At 35.6% G+C, this 15,926-nt stretch overlaps 1 protein-coding gene across 2 annotated transcripts in view; it reads left to right on the top strand.

Moving 5' to 3' along the window:
* The window catches only part of GRM5 (glutamate metabotropic receptor 5), a gene marked incomplete at both ends in the record, with an annotated part of 484,777 nt that overhangs the window by 226,364 nt on the left and 242,487 nt on the right, over window positions 1-15,926 (top strand). The gene's annotated exons all lie outside the window — the stretch shown is intronic.

Below are 15,926 nucleotides of genomic sequence, written 5' to 3'. Positions count from 1 at the left end.
GAAATTATTTCAAGCTATTAATGCAACCTCTTTAAGTTTTTGTTTACTCATTTGTAAAACGAGGAATAATAATAATAGTATCCAATTGGTAAGGTTGCTGTAGAGTACTGTCTTGGCTAAGAATCTGTCACAGAGCCTTGCACAAATAAGTGTACAATCCTTTAGTTACCACTACTATGACCACTACTACCACTACCACCACCATTGGTTATTTCTAATGACTTCTCAGATGGCTTCAAGCAATAATGTCATAAAACAACAAATCTTCATTTGCCTTCCCCTGTTATATAATCTATTATAATAGGACATTCTATGTTCACAGTCAATTCATTTGTCCTTTTCCAGCTTTGTTGTCCAGTTCAGTACTTCCCTCTTTGGCATCCCTGAAGGAATCACAACACTGTTGAGTAGCCACTGTTATGTAGTTTGGAGGGCATGGGCTATGAACTAAATGGCATCAGAATATGTCACCAATTGTTCAAACCTAGCCTAGTTACTTCCCTCCCTCTGGGACACTGCTTTCTCTGGTGAAATCTAGAGCTCATTCAGTTCCAGTTTGCCATAATCTCCCTTGTGAAATGCTACAGGTGGAGATTCCAATGACTTTTAGTACATTTTCATATTCCAGTGATGTGGATCCTACCATCTTTTTATATGTCTGGTTCTGATTATTAAATACTCTTGCTTATTTTAAGAATTTCTGTAAATTCTACTCCTTGCATTTTGATCTTTGGTCATTGTTTGGTCTTTGGTTATTAAAGCCACATGGACAAAATTCTCTTTTAACACACCTTGGAGGGTGGTGATTATGTCCTGTCAGAGTTCTCTAGGTTTCATATCTACAATTGTCAAGTTATCTTAGCTATTTGTCATACTAACTAGGCTCCAGATTCATGGAGAGTATAGACCTTCATGTACTCCATCAGGATACATCCATTAGGATGTGAATATACTTTTTTTTTTTTTTTTTACCTAATTCTGTATGGGTGTGATCCAGATACGTTGAAGATTCCAAGTGCTAAATTATTTATTCTTTCTCTGCACTTCCCAATCTGTCCCTGCTTCCTTCAGTTTCTTCTTTTTTACCTCATCACCTGAGTGTCCCTATTTCAGTGTGAGCAAACATGGTTGGCCTTCCTGGTTGGTTTGTCTGGGCTCTAGTTCTAAAAAATTAAGTAATGACTATATAATAAAAACTTCCCCTTACTCAGAAACACATTCTCATTTTTATCTTCATCTTAGGATTGGCACTTTGTGATTTTTTAAAATTTTATTTCCAATGTAGTTATTATGTGCTGTTATATTAGGCTCAGGTGTACAATACAGTGATTCAACACTTCTACTCATCACCCAGTGCTCATCATAACAGGTGCCCTCCTTAATCCCCATCACCTATTTCACCCATCCCCCTCTCCCACCTCCCCTCTGGTAACCATCAGTTTGTTCTGTAAAGATTTTATTTATTTATTTGACAGAGAAAGATCACAAGTAGGCAGAGAGGCAGGCAGACAGAGGAGGAAGCAGGCTCCCTGCTGAGCGGAGAACCTGACGTGGGACTTGATCCCAGGACCCTGAGACCATGACCTGAGCCGAAGGCAGAGGCTTTAACCCACTGTGCCACCCAGGCACCCCATCAGTTTGTTCTTTAGAGTTAAGAGTTATGATTTGTCTCTTTTCTTTTTCTTTTGTTCATTTGTTTATTTTTTTTAATTTCACATATGAGTGAAATCATATGGTATTTGTCTTTCTCTGACTGGCTTCTTTTGCTGAGCATCATACTCTCTAGATCCATTCATGTTGTTATAAATAGCAAGATTTCATTCTTTTTTATGGCTGAGTAATATTTTATTGTACATACATAACACTCTTCTTTATCCATTCATCTACTGTTAGATGCTTGGGTTGCTTCCATAATTTGGCTATTATAAATAATGTTAAACTTAGGGAAGCATGTATCCCTTTGAAACAGTGTTTTCCTATCCTTTGGGTAAATCCTCAGGAGCATGATTACTGGACTGTAGGATAGTTCTAGTTTTAATTATTTGAAGAATCTCCATACTCTCTTTCACAGTGGCTGCACCAGTTTATATTCCCACCAACAGTGCATGAGAGTTCCTATTTCTCCACATCCTCGCCAATACATGCTATTTGTTGGACACTTTATAATTTTTAAAGAATTTTTAAAAATACATGCACATATTCTCAAGTCTATGAGAATTCTTAATTTTATGGGAATAGGGAAGGATATTATTTCCTATAAAACCACTAAGAAAAAAATTTTCAAGAAAATGCTATTAGGTGATATTATTTTGTAATCATAACTCTATTATCTTTCTTACCTCTTCCAAAAATATATTCCAGAAATATATTAGGTAGGCCAGACAATATGTACTGACTAAATACTGATTGGGTTGTTGTTAGAAAGTCCTGTCTTTAATATTTCCTTCTTACAACAGAGATATAGTTTGTAACTTTATTAGTCTATCTAGAAATCCCCCTTATTTTCAATGTCACTGTCATCTTCTCAGTACCAGAAATCATAGAAGCACTATCTTAAATATGTTGTACTTTTTGAATGAAGTATGTTAATGGCAACCAGTGGAAGAGTAGTTTCCCTAGCCAACACATTTGTTTAGTTCTTTTATTTCAAGAGTTGGCCTCCATTGTGCTTTTTCCATCCTGTAAACCAAATTAGAATAATGGAACAAATATCTTAAATTACCCATGACTGGTTTTGCCCAGATTAGATTCATACATGTAAACCATCTAAGCATGAGATGGACTACTTCTAGAGCAAAAAAACCTGAAACAGTGCTACTAGTTTGAACCCAGGACTCAACCCTTAATGCCACTGCAAGAACAACAACAACAACAACAACAAATCAGATAGTTGACAATAAAATTGGATGGTGAGATGAAGCAGCATGGATGGTGACAGTCTCATTATCTAAAATTCCACATTGTATCAAACTTGCTCTCCCAGCTTTCTTTTATTTCTACAGATGTCCTTCTGCCTAGCTTGCACATCAACCTATGTCATATACAGATCAATGTCTTCAAATCCATTTTACTCTTTTCTAGCTAAGCTAAAACAGAATGTTACAAATAACTGAATAGGAAATAAATGACATAAAAGCCCAGAGAAAAGCAAATGAGTTTATAGAATACAGGGTAAACACTGAATAAACAAACAAACAAAACCCAACAAACCAACCAACCAACCAGCCAACCAGCCAACAAAAACTTCCAGCCAGGGGTAAAACGTGAATTAGCATCTGTTCCATTTCTCACTATGCCATAAAATTGTAAGCTTTTTAAAAATATTAATATAATGCCTTAACATAATTTAAACCCCCTTTATTCAATAATATCCTGTATATATCTGTATATATTGTAATGTTGGTCATTTAACACGTATTGGTATTTTATAATTATAAGACGTGCAATTTAGTAAACAAAACAAATCAAAATAATCCCAGCAGTCCAAGTTATCTGTGGAATGTCTGTTTATTGAGCCTCTACTTTGTGACAGGAGATTTGCATCTGTCACCTGTCTTATCAAGAGAGCGTGGAGGTTGGTGTTGGTATCATCTTAGCATTAATGGCAACAGTTGAGCATTCATTGAAGGTTCCAGGCTTTAAATTTGACATTGAAAATACAGAAAAATAAGATAGAGTTGTTCTTAAGCATCTTATTATGTTACCTCATATCTAAATTTTCAGCACACAATTTCTTCACCCACATAGGACATTTTCAGTGAATTTTTGATAGAGATAGCTCAAACTCAGCTAGAACGAAACCAGGTGATTATCTTACTGTGTACAGCTTCTCCTGTCTTCTTCTTCAGAAGTTTGAATCCTGAAGAATGAGAATCATTGTACAATCTTACTTTGAAACCTTAACCCTCAAGTCTAATAGGTGACTGACCCTTCAGTCCATTTCTCGGTATTCATGCTGCCAGTGTTTTCGGACCTTCACTATCTCTTGCCATTGCAATAGTCTCCTGTATGGTCTCCCTGCATTCCCTCTACCATCCTTTCAATTCATCTTCCTCAGTGCTGCCAGAGTGATCTTTCTAAAATTTAATTCTGCTCTAATTTCCAGAGGCTCCCTGCCGCCTACAAGATAAAGTTCAGGCTATCTATCATTGCATTTCAAGCTCTTCATAGTCTAACCCTTGCCATCCTTTCTAAATCTATTTTTTCTGTGTTCATTCTCACTGTTAAATGCTCCAGCCTCACCTTTGCAGAGTCCATCAGGTTATTTCCTAACTCCAAATCATTACCTCTGTTTTCTAAAATGCTCCACCCCTTGTCATTATTCCTCATTTTGACTTCATTATTTTTTCTCTCTTTTCCATCCTAGGCATCCTGTCCTCTCATACTATCCCAAGAGTCTGCCTGTATGTCATATACATGTGATCCCATACATTGTTTTTAAAATGATTTATTATACCTTATTTCCCAGTGATATTTTTTATGTTTTAAAAAAGAAAAATATTATGCTTCATCTAAAGTTATAAATCTCATGTGGTAAGGTTTTTGATGATGCTAATATTCCTAGTCAAATTGGCTGTTACATAATAATAAAATATAAATGTTTTCATGTATAGCTTTTTTAATTCATTTTCTGACTCAGTAAAGATGGATAAGATAGAGTCTAGGCACTCAAAGAATTCAGAGTTTGGTAGCAAAAATAGTTGCCTAAATTGTTAAGGACAGTCCACTGTGTTGTTGTATTGTTCAAATAATATGAATCACATTTTATGAGTGAATTAACGAATGGGTAGATAGATGGGAAGATAAATACAGTGCAAAAACAGCATAGAAAGTCTAGAATAATACTTAAAACTTGCCTGACACATAATAGATGGTCAATAAATAATTGTTAAGCAAATTAATTTTAGACATTAGTGATTTTAATAGAGTCAAGGAAGACTTCATTTGGTATTTGGTACTAAGAAGAATATGCAAGGTTTGGGTAGAAATACAAGGAAAGGAAGTATCTAGTAAGCCAGAGAAACTGTATGTGCAAAGACAAGGAACAGAAGAGCATTGTCTATTTGGGAAGCAGCAAACACTTTGATACTGCAACAACACAGAATTTACTATAGGGAGAAGTGGAAGAAAAGAAAAAAAAAATCTCTGGAACTAGTGAACTTTTTAGCTTAATAGCTATCCCATAGACTGTGGAATGCTACTGGCATATGGTTTAAAGATTTTGAAATTTCCCCTTGAGTCTTTAACATGGTACCAGAAGGAGGTAGTTAAGAGGTTTCTATCATTCCAAAAGGTAAGATTCATGACAGAATTTTTGAAGTCTTTACAAATTCTCTTCTATATTAAAAAATATTGTAAAATGGTCAAATATGGTGAACTTTAACAATAAATGTCATTTCTATTAATGACAAAATGAAAAGTTTTTGTATATAGCAAATATCTCAACTGATAGAAAGGCTTTACCTAAACAACTCATTAACCTTTCACTTAAAGAAGATAATTTCCTTTTTGCTTCTGTGCTATTTAAATTTAATTTTGCCTGCAAATCCTGACAATTTATCTCACAACGTACAATTTCCTTATTAAGGATATTATCCTCCACTTCTTAGTTTGCCATTCTTCTATCAATCATAGATTTGATAATTATAAATAGAAGGAACATTAACAATTATTTGTCCCTTCATCATCCAGTTGTTGTAACTAAGAAACAGATAGGGGAACAAACTTCCCTAAATTTAGAGCTGGGTCTGGTGCAGAACATGATTCTACTTCTTAGTCCACTGTCCTTTCCTTTAATTATGTTATCAATCCAAGAAGACCCTGGCTTTTCTTCTAAAATTACCCCCTCTCCTAAACAATATACTCCCCAAGAGGCCAATAAAAAGATGAAAGCCAGTGGTTTGTGGTAAAAATACCAATGACTTTTGGGAAAGGTAGCATAGAATCTCCAACCAAATTTGGGGGTTTTCACCATTCCCTTAGGCTATTACACTTTATATTAGACCTGAAAAGTTATATCTACCTGTGTAAATCTCTACTTGATGTGTTTTGCAACTAGCTTTCCATATACAATTTTATAGCCACATTTCCATTTTCCCTAGCAATTGCCAGAGTTTGAAACAATATACAGTTGACCCTTGAACAACTTGGGGGTTAGGGATTCTGACTATGCAAACAATTGAAAACCCATGGGTAAGTTTTGACTCCCCAAAACTTAATTACTAATAGCTACTCTTGACTGAAAGTCTTACTAATAACAGAAATAATCAATTACCACATATTTTGTATGTTATATGTATTATCCACTGTATTCTTACAATAAGCTAGAGAAAAGAAAATGTTAAGAAAATGATGAAGAAAAATACATTTACAGTGCTATCTGTGTTCATTCAAGAGTCAACTGCATTTACTTTAAACAGAACTGAAAGTTAAGAAGAAATTTTTTTAACCTGTTCCCATCATAGTCACATTTTTTGAAAGCTCAAACAGTTTTAACAGATTTTCAGTGATTTATTCTCACTATTTTTATAGCCAAGTCTCACCATGTCTCCCTTTGTTCTCAAATAGTAGAGATGTCATATGAAACATGGAGGCTGGGAAAAACAATATATAACCAGAACTTTACTATATTTATAAATGGAATTTTTGGATAAAATATTATTTATTTACTCATAAAAGCCCTTTCTAACACCCTGACTTTTCATGTATTTTACCTCCTCACATGGTCCTTGGCCTGTCCTCACTCTATTCTTAATGTTTTCTCTTTATTCCTAGGATCTTCCAATCCAAAATTCTTGTTTCCTTATGGATGCAATTTTTACCTCTATGTTTAATCTGCCTTGTTTCTTCTAAAAAGCTTTCCATCAGGTTTATTGTGTCATATCCAAAGAGTTTATTTTATAAAAGAAAAATATTTTTAAAAAGTTATTCTAGAACCCACCATTTATATATAATGGCCTATTCTGATCTACGAAGATAAGAAGAGTAAGATGTTTCTTGCAAACCTAATATAAGCCAGCAGGTTATAAAGAGAATAGTATTTACAATGTCAATAGTATTTACAACAACATTTATAAAACACCTACTTTGCCATAGAGATGAATGAAGTAAAATATCTCCCCTTGAGAAACTGATAGCATAATGGTTAAGACAGGCATAAATTGAACCATGTATCTACCTACCTACGTGATATCCACTTGGGTATCATAAAGCCTCTTCAAACTTAAAATGTAAAAATAAATAAATAAATAAATAAAATAAAAACCACCAAAACTAGATTTCCATTCCTTCCCCCCAACTCAAGTCAGATTCCCCATCTCAGTAAGTGATATTAATCCACAACCCAAACAGGAAGTTAACCCCTTTCTTCGCTTCCCAAATTCAACCCATCAGCAACATCTGTTAATCTTTTTTTAAGATTTATTTATTTATTTATTTATTTGACAGACAGAAATCACAAGTAGGCAGAGACGCAGGCAGAGAGAAAGAGGAGGAAGCAGGCTCCCTGCGGAGCAGAGACCCCGATGTGGGGCTCGATCCCAGGACCCTGGGACCATGACCTGAGCCGAAGGCAGAGGCTTTAACCCACTGAGCCGCCCAGGCGCACTGTTAATCTATTTTTAAAGTGGAACTTAAATATATTCGCTCTTTCCCATTGTTTCTGTTACCTTTCTAATCCAAACTGTTGGATCACACCTGGACTGCTATAGGAGACTTCTATTCTGGCTCTTTTTAGCGGTCCCTCATCACACAGAATCCCGAAGACTCTTTTTGGAATTTGTAAGAGGTCCTGTCATTTTTCTAACCAAAGCCAGTCGACACCTTCCATAAACTCCTCAAATAAATCCCAATGCCTTATGTCTCCTAATGCCTTTCATGATGTGGCCTCTATTAACAACTGTACTCATCCCACAGTCCTCCACAACCTCTCCATTTTTGTTGTCCTGGCATTTAAAAGAATGTCCACTTCTTTCTTGTACTAGACATTTATACTTGCCTAATCCCTGCTTTGAATGTTACTGATCTCTACTCATCAGCTCTGTAAATTAGTGTTCCATTTTAGACATTAGGTCTCAGTTAAAACATCATCTCCTCCAAGAGGCCTTTCCTGACTGCCTTGATTAAAATGTGAACACACACAAACACATACTACATTTTTAAGTAAAGAGCTATGTTTATTTCTTTTATTGTATATTTATTACTAATATGTTTTCATTTAAATGCTTGCATTTGTTTGTCTCTTCCATCTGAAGGTCCTATCTAAAGGACATCTGAAACATTGTAAGGGTTTAGAATTTTCAACAAATAAACACATGATTTTAATTTTAATTCGTCCTACAAATATTTTTAGAGAGCTTCCTGTGTGCCCGGACCTCTTCCTGACCCAGGGCATACAGCAGTGAGCAAAGCAAACAAAATTCTCTGACTTTATGGAGTTTAAATTCTAATTTATGAGTGAATGGAATTATTGGATAAAATATGATTCACGTTTTTATAGAAGTCCTTTCTACCAGCCCAAATAATGTCAGGGAGTGCAGACAGACAATAAACACAAATGTAAAGCATTGAATAGAAGAAAAATAAGGCAGGGAAGGACATTTGCAGAGTGTATGTGAAAGTAGTGACTTAAGATAGTCAGGAATGGCTTTACTGAGAGGTTAATATTAGAGAAGACTTAAAAGAGATGAGAGGGGGACAGCCACACTGGTATTTATGGGAAGAGCTATCTAGGCTGAGGACAGTACAAAGACAAAGGATCAGAAGTGGAAGATACTCCATACATCTTCCAGGGTGGCTAACATGGCAGAAATTATCAGAAGAGTTGAAAGGGACAAGTACAAAAAGCCAAAGAGAATTGACTGAATAATGCAGGGTTTATGACCACTTTGGCTTTTACTTTTAAGAAAGTGGAAAGCCCTTAGAGGATTATGTGGTATTATCTATACCAAATCATGGCAGTACAATGCATTAAGCATTTTGTGAGCTATCACTTCAAATTCATTCTGGTTGGTGCAGGGAAGGCAGACGCAGCAAATATTTCTTGGAGGAAATGATAACTGAGGTGGCTCTTGTTTACCTATCAAACTCATACATACCATTCAGAACCTTCCCAAGTGTCACCTCCATCACACTGTCCATACATCTTATGTATACTTCTATTTCATTATGCTCTACATTTAAATAATCTGTTCGTCTCCTAGGCCATGAGCTTCTTGGTGCCAATAAGACCATGTCTTATTCATGCCTGTACATCCAATGTCTGGCACAATGTATGGCAAACACTTAATATCTCTTGGATGTAAGAGTGGAAACAGAAAATGTGTGCTTCCTATTGATGCTTCTGAAATAACAGATTTTTAAACTAAGAGATTGGGTATCTCATCTAATGTGTCAATATATGATTAGATGATATCACAATATCTTTGACATCTGAGGAGAGAATGAAAGTGCTGCCAATAAAAGCACGATATTACTTTATTTTCTTTCCAGTAGATACCTGCAGTAAATAATTCAAGGTCACTGTCACTGTCGCTAGCCATGTCAAAAAAATGACAAAACATAGCTACTGTTTTGCTTGTTAATTTCTTTCATGCTAAAATTTTCAATAAAAAAATGGAAGCTTCGGCGGCGCCTGGGTGGCTCAGTGGGTTAAAGCCTCTGCCCTCAGCTCAGGTCATGATCTCAGGGTCCTGGGATCGAGCCCCACATCGGGCTCTCTGCTCAGCGGGGAGCCTGCTTCCCCCTCTCTCTCTGCCTGCCTCTCTGCCTACTTGTGATCTCTGTCTGTCAAATAAATAAATAAAATCTTAAAAAAAAAAATTGGAAGCTTCACCTCATCAATATTAATGAGCCTTTTTGTTAAGATTTTATTTATTTAACAGACAGAGATCACAAGTAGGCAGAGAGGCAGGCAGAGAGAGAGGGGGAAGTAGGCTCCCCACTGAGCAGAGAGCCTGATACAGGGCTTGATCCCAGGACCCTGAGATCATGACCTGAGCTGAAGGCAGAGGCTTTAACCCACTGAGACACCCAGGCACCCCATCATGAGCCTTTCTTAAATGCACCTTATTTGCAACTATGTTTAGTAAAATTGACTAATTGAATCAAGCAACTGAATACTTGACTGCACAATGTTGAGTGTGTAAGTATTATATATCATTTACCAAAATGTGTTTCTAACAACATAACTACACACAATATTCTTAGACATGATTGTTCAACTACGTTCAGTATCTAGTTCTATTCACTATGGGTATTTTGGAATCAAGGAATATGAGAGTACACATCTTCTTTACATCTTTCTCAATTCTTTAAGAAATCTTTGGTCTATTTCCTCTTAATCTATTCATTTCCACATTGAACTTCAACATAAGCCAAACTTTCTCCTTTATTTCTTTTGAGTATTGTTTACATACAATGTTTCACATGTACGACATAGTGATTCAACAAGTTTATATGTTATGCTGTATTCACCACAGCTACTATCGGTCCTTATACATTTCTATTTTTCTATTTCTATTTCTATTTCATTACAATATCATTGAATATATTCCTTATGCTGTGCCTTTTATTCCCGTGATTTACTCTTTCCATAACCATAAGCCTGTATCTTCCACTCCCCTTCACCTACTTTGCCCAACTCCCCTCCTACTTCCCCTCTGCCAACCATCATTTTGTTCTCTGTATTCATAAGTTTGATTCTGCTACTTATTTATTTATTTGTTTATTTTTTTTCAGGCTGCAACTCTGTGTTTATTGCTTAAGTGACTAAAATAATACACTTATGAAAAAGACTTTGTAGTAGGCAGAATAAGGCCCTCCCAAATATGTCCACATCTTAACCCCAGTATCTTTTTTTTTTCTTTTCAGTGTAACAGTATTCATTGTTTCTGCACCACACCCAGTGCTCCATGCAATACGTGCCCTCCCCAATACCCACCACCTGGTTCCCCCAACCTCCCACCCCCCCACCCCTTAAAAACCCTCAGGTGGTTTTTGAGAGTCCATAGTCTCTCATGGTTCTCCTCCCCTTTCAATTTCCCTCAACTCCCTTCTCCTCTCCATCTCCCCATGTCCTCCATGTTATTTGTTAACCCCAGTATCTTTATTTATTTATATTTAATTTAAATTCGCACTAGTGTTATATAATGAGTACTGGATGTTATATGCAACTGATGACTCACTAAATACTACCGCTGAAACTAATAATAAACTGTATGTTAAATATTTTTTTTATTTTTTAAGATTCTACTTATAAGTGAAATCATGTGGTATTTGTCTTTTTCAGTCTGACTTATTTCACTTAGCATAATACCCTCTGAGTCTATCCAAGTTATCTTCAGTGGCATGATCTCATCCTTTTTATGTCTGTCTAATATTCTGTTACATATTTTACACACACACCCCTGCACATGTGCATGCACATACCACATTTTCCTTAACCATTAGTCTATTGATGGATACTTAAGTTGCTTCCTTATCTTGGTTATTGTGAATAATCTATAATAAACATAGGGGTGCATATACCATTTCAAATGAGTGTTTTTATTTTCTTTGGGTAATTGCCCTGTAGTTGAATTATAGATCATATGGTTTTTCTATTTTTACTTTTTGAGGGACCTGCATAATATTTTCCAAGTGACTCTACCAAATTACATTCCCACCAACTGTGTACAAGTTTCCTTTTTCTCCACATCCTCACCAACACTCGTTATTTTTTGTCTTTTTTACTTTAGCCATTCTAACAGGTGATAGCTCATTGTGGTTTTGGTTTGCATTTCCTTGGTGATTACTGATGTTGAGTATCTTTTCATGTGTGTATTGGCCATCTGTATGTCTTCTTTGGAAAAAATGTCCATTCAGGGTCCTTGCCTATTCTTTAATTGACTTGTTTGTTTTTTTGGTGTTGAGTTATATAAGTTCTTTATATAGTTTGGATATTAACTCCTTATTGATTTATCTAAACTGTTAACCCCTTATTGGATATATCATTAGCAAATACCTTCTCCCATCCAGTAGGTTGTCCTTTTGTTTGTCTATGATTTCATTTGCTGTGCAGCTTTTTGTTTTGATGTAGTTCCAATAGTTTATCTTTTCTTTTGTTTCCCTTGCCTTAGGGGACATAGTTAGAAGAATTTGCTATGGTGAGTGTCAGAGACATTACAGAGAAATTGTGATTTATTTTTGTGTGTGATGTTAAAATGTAGTCCAATTCCACTCTTTTACATGTAGTTGTCTAGTTTCCCCAGCACCATTTATTGAAGAGACCATCTTTTTGCCCTTGCATAATCTTGCCTACATTATCATAGAATAATTGACCATTTAAGCATGGGTTTATTTCTGGGCTCTCTTCTGTTACGTTGATCTGTATGTCTATTTGACACCAGTATCATACTGTTTTAGTTACTATAACTTTGTGGTATATCTTGACATCTGGGATTGTGATACCTTCAATTTTGTTCTTTCTCAAGATTTCCCTGGCTCATTGGGGTCTTTTGTGGTTCCATACAAATTTTTGTATCATTAGTTCTAGTTTTATGAACAATGCTGGTGGCATTTGATAGGGATTGCATTGAATTTTTAATTACTTTGGATAATAAGGACATTTTAAAAGTATTGGTTCTACCAGTCAATGACTATGGAATATCTTTGCATTTGTTTATCGTCTTCAATTTCTTTCATCAGTGTTTTATAGTTTTCAAGTGCAAGTATTTTACCTCCTTAGTCAAATTTATTCCTAGGTATTTAATGTTTTTCATGCAATTGCAAATTGTGTTGTTTTCTTAATTTCTTTTTCTGTGACTTTGTTACTGATGCATAGTAACACTACCAATTTCTGGGTATTAATTTTATATTCTGCAACTTTACTGAGTTCATTTATCACTTCCAGTGGTTTTTTGGTGGAGTTCTTAAAATTTCAACCTTTCTTTAGAATTTCAACCTTTCTTTAGAAAGTATTTATAAAGGAAAATCATGCTTTCTACAGTTAAGAATTGAGTGAAATAATTACCAAGATAGAAAGAATAAAATTCTGGTGAAGTATGTAATTTGTTCACAAAAGTATTTATTTGAAAGTCGTTAATTATAAGGGAACATAAATGCAATTTTAATGTTACTAAGTAACCAAATGCTTATCGTGGAATCATTTCAGTTGAGATAGAAAGATAATCCCATACACTCCACCTCCACTGACAGTCCTCTGCAGAATACATTTAAGAGCTCTGTTTAATGCTAGTAATCAAAATGTTCTGCTTTTTTAGTGTGTTAGTTGCCATAGTGTGGTAAATTGAATATAGAATTTTACATTGCAAGACCTCTTGGTAATGGTTTCAAAATATTAGCTTGAGTTAGGTCTTCTCCTGTGAATTATATGGCATAAAGCTATAAAAATATTTCAAGATAAATTTACCAGAAGGGATTATGTGATGGAGATAGCAGTTAAATATTTGTAACATGTGACCGGAGATTAACAGTCCCCAAAATGGACAGCCTTTTATCTGCTAATCGGATTTAGGGACTTGTCTTGTATTTTGTATAATTCTGTAAGGAGACATGAAATTCTACATTTATGGAATCATTTTTAAAAGACACTCATTTCCTAATGTTTCAGTTATCTTCACTTATAAGACGAATAACATCTACCCATGGCAACACCGTTTTTATTCAACAGAATAGGAGAGGAGATGATGTAGTGATAAAGAATATAGGCTTTGGAGTTTGACTACCTATAGTATAGCCAGTCAAACTCAAATACTTAGAATATTGTTGACATTGGATTGTTCACATAGTCTCTCTGAACTTCATTTTCCTCCTCTGTATTTCATTGCAGGTAATATCTACCACATTAAATTACTGTCATAATGTAAGGTGATTTGCATTTAAAGCCCTCAGCACAATATCTAACTCCTAAGAGTGGGCTCAGTGAGAAGAATGCAATGATCAATTAGTTCTCCAGGGGGCGTAAGGAAGGAGAGTAGACGTGTGGCTCCAGTGGAAGGTTCTAAACTAGCAGACTTTTCCACTATGATTGGATATCCTATCTGATGGATCGGTATATAATTAGGAGACTTTGCCTTATCTTTGACACCTGAACAGAGCATGAGATTGCTGTGAGCACAAATAAGATAATTCCTGACTTTCTTTCCATTTTTGCTTTCCACCCTGTTACTATAAGATTTCCTTGATGGAAGAATATGAAAGGTAAATTATCTCTTATACTAGTGGATGTATAACTGGATCTTGGGGCAAATAACAAGAATTGGGGAGATGACATGGTGGGGGTTGATTTGTAGCATTAGGAGAAGTTAGGAAGAAATGTGCCTACTGGGTTTCCTTAAGCTGATATGAGGCTGACAACCAGCACTCCACTGATTTAGGGGAATTATTTTTTCTTCTGTATATAGAAGGACTCACTGCTAGATTTATGGGATCAAAAGATGGAATGTAAAAGTAATCACTAGTGTTTCCTATGAGCCAGTGTGTAAGATGCTTTATAAGCACTAGCTCATATAATCCTTCCAAAGCCCTATAAACTAGGTGTGTAAGATATTTTCTAAGTGCAAACAAGAAAAAAATGTAAGAAATAGAAGTGTTTCTTTGTTTCTGTCATAGTTTATCATGTGCTGTCTCAATCACAGAAATGTTCTGGCATCCAAGATGAGTATGGGTAGAATTGTCCTTATTATCCAGAAAGAGGAAAAGAAGAAAAATAGAATTAAAATCAGACTCCTGGAAAGTTACCATTATTAGGTAGGAGACCTAATTATGGGACAGATGCCCTGCTCTAACTACCTGTACTTCATTGTTTTCCTTTGGGTTTGCTTATACTCTCATTTCTGCTCAGACACACCTACCTACCTACATTCTCTCTCTCGCTCTCTTTTTTTCTTAGTGAAGTAGTATTTTAGACTCTGCAGATATTTAAATAGACAACTATTATTATATAATGAAGTTCAGTCATCAAGTCATAATTATAGGTGGGCAATGATGAAAAGCCCCACTCTTTAAAGACTTATTAGAGAGAGAGAGAGAGAGTGTGTGTGTGTGCGCGCGCGCACGCATTTGCAAGCAGGGGTGGAGAGTGCAGAGGGAGAGAAGCAGACTCCCAGCAGAGCATGGAACTCCAAGTGGGGCTTGATGTCACAACCCTGAAAGCATGACCTGAGCCAAAATCGAGAGTCATATGCTTAAGACTGAGCCACCGAGGTACCTGGAGACCCACCATTTAATGCTGGATTGTTTACAAGTTTCTTAAGATTCAGAGATGACTCTAATGAATACATTGTTTGAATAAAGTCAATCATACTGAATTTAATTTGAAGGTATCTACAAATTAGTGTAAGGAGATATTTAAACCTCACTAAATCTGATAGATAGCATCCACGCCTCAAACTATATGTAGAGATTCACTCCATTTTGAAAATGTGGAAACAAATGCAATATTTAGGAAATAATTAATTTGGGACCTTGCTAGCATAATAATTTAGAGTCCACCCTCTAGAATCAGGCAGACTTTAGTTTCAGCCCCGACTTTACCACAGTCTAGCAGAATGTTCCTGGGCAAATGACTTCATCTCTCAAACAACGACAAAATCAGTAAAGGGCATTCTGCCGTGCCTGGCATACATAGTGTGTCGTCTGTAAGCAATTGCATCCATTATCACTATTTATATTTCTTCTGGAACCTGTTAGAACCACAAATGGTCAGTCTTGGACCATTTGAATTGACAGTTGAGTTATTTGGGCATTATGTTGATAAAGACAACTTTTCCCCTATAATGTAGTGAAATGTAACATTTTCCAATGTACAGAGCATAAAGTTGTACAGCTTCATTTATAATAGAGACAATCTTAAATGGACCAATACATGTAAAGTCATAAGGAAGTGTCTGGCAAAACAACATGTACTTAGTAAAAGTTAGCCATCA

Source organism: Martes martes (genome assembly GCF_963455335.1).
Source record: "Martes martes genome assembly, chromosome: 10".
Taxonomy (NCBI): Eukaryota; Metazoa; Chordata; class Mammalia; order Carnivora; family Mustelidae; genus Martes; species Martes martes.
Note: the sequence above shows the minus strand (reverse complement) of the source record. Positions and strands in the feature narration are given on the sequence as shown.